We start from the raw sequence: 7,500 nt of genomic DNA on the forward strand, positions 1-7,500 counted from the left end.
AGAAAGTAGCCGGTCGCGAGGACACTTTTTGGTGCAGGCCTTATTCGAGAGTGCGGGCGTCCTAAAGAAAAAAACAAAAAAACATTTGATCAGGAACACGAGCCCCTTAACTAAAAATCCAAGCCTCAGAATCAAGAATGTGGGCCCATTAAAAAAATGATAAGAATCTATTTGCAGCACTCACATCACCATTAACAAATCGATTTAAAGTATTCATCTATTGGCACAAGTGAACCTGAGAAAAATCAAACAATAAATCATTGTACTGTAAAATAAAACACTGCCCAAATGCTTGACATATTGATATGTTTGAATTTCAGAAAGGGTGGGTATTTACAAATGATGTACCTCTACAATTTAGTTCGCAAGAACAATATTTACTGTAGAGATAAAACTGTTGCAAGACATGAAACTCGACGATAATCAATGGAAAGGCTAACCCTTATCTTGTCGGGCCCCTTCCTGGCTCCGGGCGAAGGCCTCGGCGGTTCGATATGCAGCGAGTTTATTGTAAAACTAGTTAATTAATAGGCACCGTGTGCACACACACACACACACACACACACACACACACACACACACACACACACACACACACACACACACACACACATACATAACTCAGTATCTGTTTAACAGCTTTATTGCAAACAGACACGTCGTAGATATGGGTAGCTTGTGGCGAAGACGGCGTCAGCTTCTACGGGAGGAGAGGGAAGGTGTGTGCAGCTCCAGGGCCGGACTGTTTCTGGTCTTTCAGGGACAGGCTGGGTCACCCTTCCCTTATCCTTTTGACCAGGGCGCCGGTTGTTTCCCTCCAGCTGCTTCCTATTATTCTGGAGTGAGGTCAGGTCAAGCAGCTGCTCGGGCCTGTCCTTAAATAGATATAGAATGTCACCCCGCACACAACAATGGACTCACAGTCTCCGAAACCTGGTTACCGCTCGAACCAAATCGCTTCCATACACGCAAAAGTCTTCAGAACCTGTTGTGAGTACATATTTGGGCCATTTTTCCTTTCTTTTATCTTCCCCATAAATGTGTTAAGCTGTATGTGCAGTTACGCTCACGCTGGTTTTGCTAATTGACAGCAATGGTATGCTCTCCACTTCTAACCTCAGATCACATTACAGTGTGATCAACGGTATGGGTTCAAACAGCAGGAATATCGTTCATTTATAACGTATTTGTTTAATTTTTATCGTGATTAGAGAGAATATTGTTTCAATTGCAACGAATTTACCGCGTTCATGATTTTACTGTTTTCATGAACATCATATCAATTTTCTTTCTCACTACCCATTTCCCGTCTTGACCTGACCTCCGAAGTGAAACATTTCAGTCACATCTGCTTGGGACAGCTGTGTGACCTGACCCCACTTTCACTCTGAGTGATTGACACGTGAAATGAATGTGAGAACCGCTGGCATTTCCTGTATATTGTTTTCGAGATTGTTACATTATAGGATAACGCGTAGCATCCGTTGCATGTACATTGGTGACATATTCTATCGGCGCTAGAGCGGAGCTTGTAACGCGAATTACTTACATTTTTATATAGCGCCAGGGATCTTCCCCTTATCATAGTGTCAGAATGCCTGTTTACTTGGGGATGCGTATATGCCTAAAGATCCGCGCTCCGACACGTTCGTTCGGCATTTTTTTGAGCCGGTGTGACCCGCGGTTAGGTCCGTTAAATAATGTAGGACTAGGGTTTAAGCCAGAATTGAGATTCTCTTATTAATCACATCCCGCTCACCCCCTTGACGTCGCTGCCATGTTTGGGGTAAATCCCATCGATTTGTGATTCGTGATAAATACCCGTAGGGCATTGCATGAGCGCCCATCACAGACTCGCAGATAGAGTGGGTTATTAATATTTTCCCAGCTCGTTTCGCTTCATAAAGTACGGCAAATTAGGGTACAGAGACCCCCCGTCAATTGAAGTCTGTATGCGCAGTTTGACACGTTACCTCGGCAGAATTTTTTTTCCCCGAGAAGATTCGTTCGCGAATTGTTTCACGTCACCATTCATTAGTGCGTCATTCTGTCGCATATCATTAAATGTTAAATTCAATGTAGTATTTGAAATAATTTTGTATTACTTCTATAACTTGTTTATTGCATTTGTGTAAAATGAACGTTAATTTCCGTGTTTGGCACCCATGTCCGGTCTGTGTGAGGTCACTTTCACTCTCATTCCCTTATTTACCCTCCTGTATATCAGAGACGGTTAGCAGTTCAAGCTAGGTCTATGCGGACTGCTGTTACCGTCTCTCTCTCTCCTATTTTTTCCTCAACTTTGTGAAAGTAAAACACAAAATGAAAAAAAGAGAAGACGAAAACTAGTGGCGCTTCACATCCCCTCTTCTCTGTTGTCTTTCTTTTCTCTTACTATCTTGGCCCTTATGTGTATAATCTTGTTCACGATATCTGTCATAGTACCGAAGGAGGCCCTGCTACAGAAACGGTCACCTTCGGGCGCTGTAAAAATCGTCACCGGGAAATCGCCAGAAACCGAAAAAGACTAGGATAATTACGCCCGTCGATCCAGTGAAGGACCAGGAAGTCGCCAGAGCAGGTACCAGTCGACCCATAATGCTGTGAACTTGCCTGGACGCCGCAGATCCACTCAACCTCCAGGAGCTCGAAGGACCTGGATGAGATCTGCGGGAACGTGCATTGGGCGAGTAAGCCGCCGAGTTAGGCCTGGTCGAGGACTACGAGGACGAATCCGAAGTCAAGGAGGACCTGTGCGAGACCTTCGAGGACGTGTGGATGTCGAGGACAAACGGATTTACCAGGGACCAAGATGAAGACGACGACAGGGACGAGCAGCCACGAAGATGCATCAAGGACATTACACGCAAGAACGAAGTGTTTACAAGTCAAGAACCAGCCAGGTTGGGTCACTCTTGAGGCAAATATCAGACGCCTCGAGGGCAAGGCGTGAGTAGGCAGCCGAGCAATATAAGTATGTATAAATAGCTTCCACGTGGCGTACAGAAGCAAGTATACGCGTGGCTTCACCTCAGGCGCCCCAACGTGCCCCACGCACCCACCAGTACTTAAGGCTCAGGATGACCCAGGTCAGCCTCAGTCCTTTCAAGGAGTCACTTCACAGAGTACCCGCTGACTGCTTGTCGGGGCAGCGCTCCCCAGCGCGCCAGCCCTCCGGGCAGACCAAGCACCAAGACTTGTATCCGTGTGAATATCTGTGTTGCTTACGCTTCTCAATAAAAGAAGTTAAGCCAACCGTCCGTTTCACTACTTCTGCTAAACCATATGCTTAAGGTCTCATTTAGAAGCCTTTACAATGTGTGTGTGCTTGTGTGTGTGTGTGTGTGTGTTTATGTGTGTGTGTGTGTGTATAAAGCCCCTAAGCGCTTTACAGTCTGGTGCCATGGTGGGCGTTGCGTCCTTTTGTTTCGCAACACATACACACAGTCTCTAGAATCCGGTCGACCAACGCTTCCACGATACAACCATGTCTTCAAAACCACGTGAATACACGTTCTGGGGTTTTTAATTTTTTCCCCTCCTTTCTTCTCCCATAATAGAGTTAAGCCGTATGTGCAGTCATTCTCACGTTAGGTTCGTTGGGTTAAAGTGCTAAGTGACAGGATATTGCAACTTTCTGACATAAGTCTTCTTTTAGAGATTTATATGGTTTCGTGATTCTATCATTATGACGAATATCATATCATTTATATCCATTCTCATGGTGCATTTCCCGTCAAGACCTGACCTCGCTTTCTCTTACTTCCGGTCGGTTGGCACGTGAGATGACTTGAGAGACATCTCGTTGTTCCCAATACCTGGTTCTCTGTAATTGTTTGCACCATAAGAATACGCTAGCTTTGTTACATTGCTCAGTGGTGACACGTTCTATCGCCACTAGAGCGGATCTTCTGGCGAGATTTTTGATTTTGAGTATAGCGTCAGGATCTTCCCCATATCATAGTACACAGGGAAGCCCGATATAAACCGGGGTTGCGTAGATCGCCTAATATATCTACGCTCCCACGTTACGATAATAGATACAGGTATAACCGAGGTTATTCGTTCGATCGGCAATTTTCGAGTCGGTATGACCCGCAGTTACGTCCGTCCCGAGCGCCCATTACAGATAAGCAGAGTGGAGCGGGTTATTTATTTCACTTCACTTCATTTTGTACGGCATTTTGGGTATAGGGACCCCTCCCGTCGATGAAGTCTGACAAACATAGCTAGACAGGCTACCTCGGCATTTCAGTATTTCTGACCCGAGAGGATTTGCTTGAGAGAAAGCTTGCGAATATTTTTTTTCACATGTGTGTGTGTGTGTGTGTGTGTGTGTGTGTGTGTGTGTGTGTGTGTGTGTGTGTGCGTGTGTGTGTGTATGTATGTGTGCATGTGTATGTATGTTTCACATGTGTGTGTGTGTGTGTGTGTGTGTGTGTGTGTGTGTGTGTGTGTGTGTGTGTGTGTGTTCGTGTGTGTTCGTGTGTGTGTGTATGTATGTGTGCATGCCATACTATCTCCGCGTACATTCCGTCGCATATTATTAAATGCTTAATTCAGTGTGGTAGTTGAAATAATTTAGTATTAAAACCATTGCTAATTTATCGCATTATTGTTAAGAGGAACGTTAATCTTTGTGTTTGCCATACATTTCCGTTCTGTGTGATCTCACTCTCACTTTCACGTAGATTAACGCCGATAGAACGTGTTATCATTAAGCAATGTAACGGTGCTATGCTTATCCCTACGGGTTAAACATCTACAAACAATCAAATAACGGAAACAGCGAAATAACAAGCCATGGTTCTACCTACCCTTGCTACTGAACCGAAACAAAAAAGGAAAAGTGGTCGAGGCGAGGAGGCAACCGGGCTATTAATAAAATGCTATGATATCTGTGATAAAGATAAATGAAATCAGTAAGAGAATTAAACGAATTGATAGAGTACGAACGAATGAATTTCTAACAGAATGGCGTGAAATGACTATGCGAAATCATAAGGAGGCAATTCTCAGCTTGAAAGAAAACCCCGAACGCGTTAAATTCTTGAGTAGTTGAAGCATTATAAATCTCCAATGATGAGAGAAATAAATTAATTACTAAATGAACGATACTTGTTCTCACACTAATGCGATCAAAGTCTTCTTATGGGAGAAGAAGGGAGGGAAGAAAAAATAATGGGCCCATAACGTGTGGTTTTGAAGATATGTCGTATCGTGGAAGCGGTGGTCGAGCGGATTTCGATGTTTGTTCTTGTTGCGAGCCACAAGAGGCTCAGTTGGACAGTGGTAGTGGTTAAACGGCTTGACTCTTTATTGACGAAGAGTACAAATGTGAAGCAATAACAGGATACGAATTCTTGGATCAAGCACTGAGCGGTGTGTCGTGTCCGGCAAGCCGTCGGGGGGCCGGAGGCTGGTGGTAACCCTGCCACGGTGACCTCTGAATGCGAACTGCAAGTCAAATAAGGGACAGCTATAATCGTCATCTAGGCCCCTCTGATGCGATGGTTCTAAATTGGCATAGAGCCACGTGGTAAACATGTGGGGCCCACGTAGTCTTCTGGAGTAATGATATATACGTGCTTGTGTGCATGCCATACTATCTCCTATTTTCCTTGGTCAAAAAGGAACGGATTTCTGATACTCATGATTTACGCATTAAGTGCCATGAACGCACCTGTTAGTTGCAAAATTGTATTTGTTGTTATGGCGATGTAGAAGTCATCTAGATATCAACGTATAATTTTGAAAAAAAAAAAAAAAATTCTGGTGCAGTCTCTTTCTACAGTGATGAAACACCCAAATCAAATATTTATATATCAGATTGGGTATTTTCTTACAATAACGTATCAGCGATGCATGTATTGGTATCGGTTTCGTTTTACCTGCCTTCGATGAATCGATGTATCGGAATCGGATTATACAATATTCAAGTATCGATGCATCAGTATCACCTTAGACAATGCTGTGTATCGATGCCCATCCTTTAGTGTTCTGGTTTCAGCAAAATGAAGAAATAATACCATGGACAGTAATTAAAGTACTTGTGACCTAGAAAAGTCGAACCAGAAAATTCAGCGTTCCTTGCTGAGCTATTGAGAGCGGATTCGATTGCTGACGCAGTTATATTTTAGGAACGCAACAAAAATGGGAACTACCCCATAAAGTCGTTAACAGTCTTCGGCATAATTTTCAAAACTCCTGTGAAAAGTTTGCCCGCATATCGCAGAAGAAAGGGTAGAGTGAAGTGAGGATGAAGCAGGGGACGAAAATCAGTGGAGGGAAATGGATTAAAGAAATAAAAAAAAAGTTGATGAAATAGAGGGAGATAATGTAACAGAAGGGAAAGAATAGACAAAGGAGGAACAAAATAAAATTAATCAGGTCAAATTTATGCAGGTATAACGTACTGACAGATCATGAGACTGTACGAGAACATGCAACAAAGGAAACTGGGTAAAACGCAGGGCGACGCGTGACGCCATTACAGGAATGAAAAATTGGCAGATCAAGTTTGAGATAATGTTGGTAACTACTTGTCAAGGAATTGCGCAGAAAGGCAGAGCAGTGATAAAGCTGGGTGCACTAGCAGCTTATTTTCTATTTTATTTTTTAGTCGCCAAAGCGACAACGAAATAACCTCATGTATTAATGGAATTGTGCTGGAATGCCGTTTTCAGGTGAAGATCCCAACAATAAATTCCAGAACATTTATGAAGACAAATTCCGAAGCTTTGTCTATATGTTTGAGGATTTTTGTGTGCACCTTTTGTTGCTGACGAGCGAAAGCTGTTCATGATGATTAGGGTGTTCTAACGAATGAGTACACGAAGAATTACACCATTAAAAAGTTTAAAGTGAGCATTAAAGACAAAAAATTGCTAGTGAATTAAAGCAAGAGAGGTGCTTTGATTTACTAGGACCTCATTCATCCCGCTTACCTGCCGGCGACACCAGTAGAACGTGAGTTATAGACCCTTTTACTTGGGGAAGCCTTGCATCCAGGGAATTCGGTGAATAAGAAGTATCGCCTTCAAGAAACGGCAAGGAAATGGAATTGAATGAGCCGGAAATTTTCGTGCTCGCTGTAAATTGAAATGGGGCTGAAACAGCACAGATATACTGATGTTAGTATCATGATCATTATCATCAGCGGAAGAATAATTACATTTTCTCCAGGTAATGGTGGAGCTGAGAAATATATTAATTCCAATTGTGATGACGATGATATCCCAATAATGGAATAAAAATGCTGATCATGAAATTGATAGCTATGGTTATGGAGATGATGATGATGGTGGTGATAATAATAATAATGATAATAATAATAGTAATAATAATAATAATAATGATAATAACAATAACAGTAATAATAATGATAATAACAATAACAGTAATAATAATGATTATGATAATGATAATAATAAAAAATGATAATGAAGATTATGATGGTGATGATGATGAACATAATAATAATAGTAATATTAATCGTAA

The sequence above is a fragment of the Penaeus chinensis genome, chromosome 36, assembly GCF_019202785.1.
Source record: "Penaeus chinensis breed Huanghai No. 1 chromosome 36, ASM1920278v2, whole genome shotgun sequence".
NCBI lineage: Eukaryota > Metazoa > Arthropoda > Malacostraca > Decapoda > Penaeidae > Penaeus > Penaeus chinensis.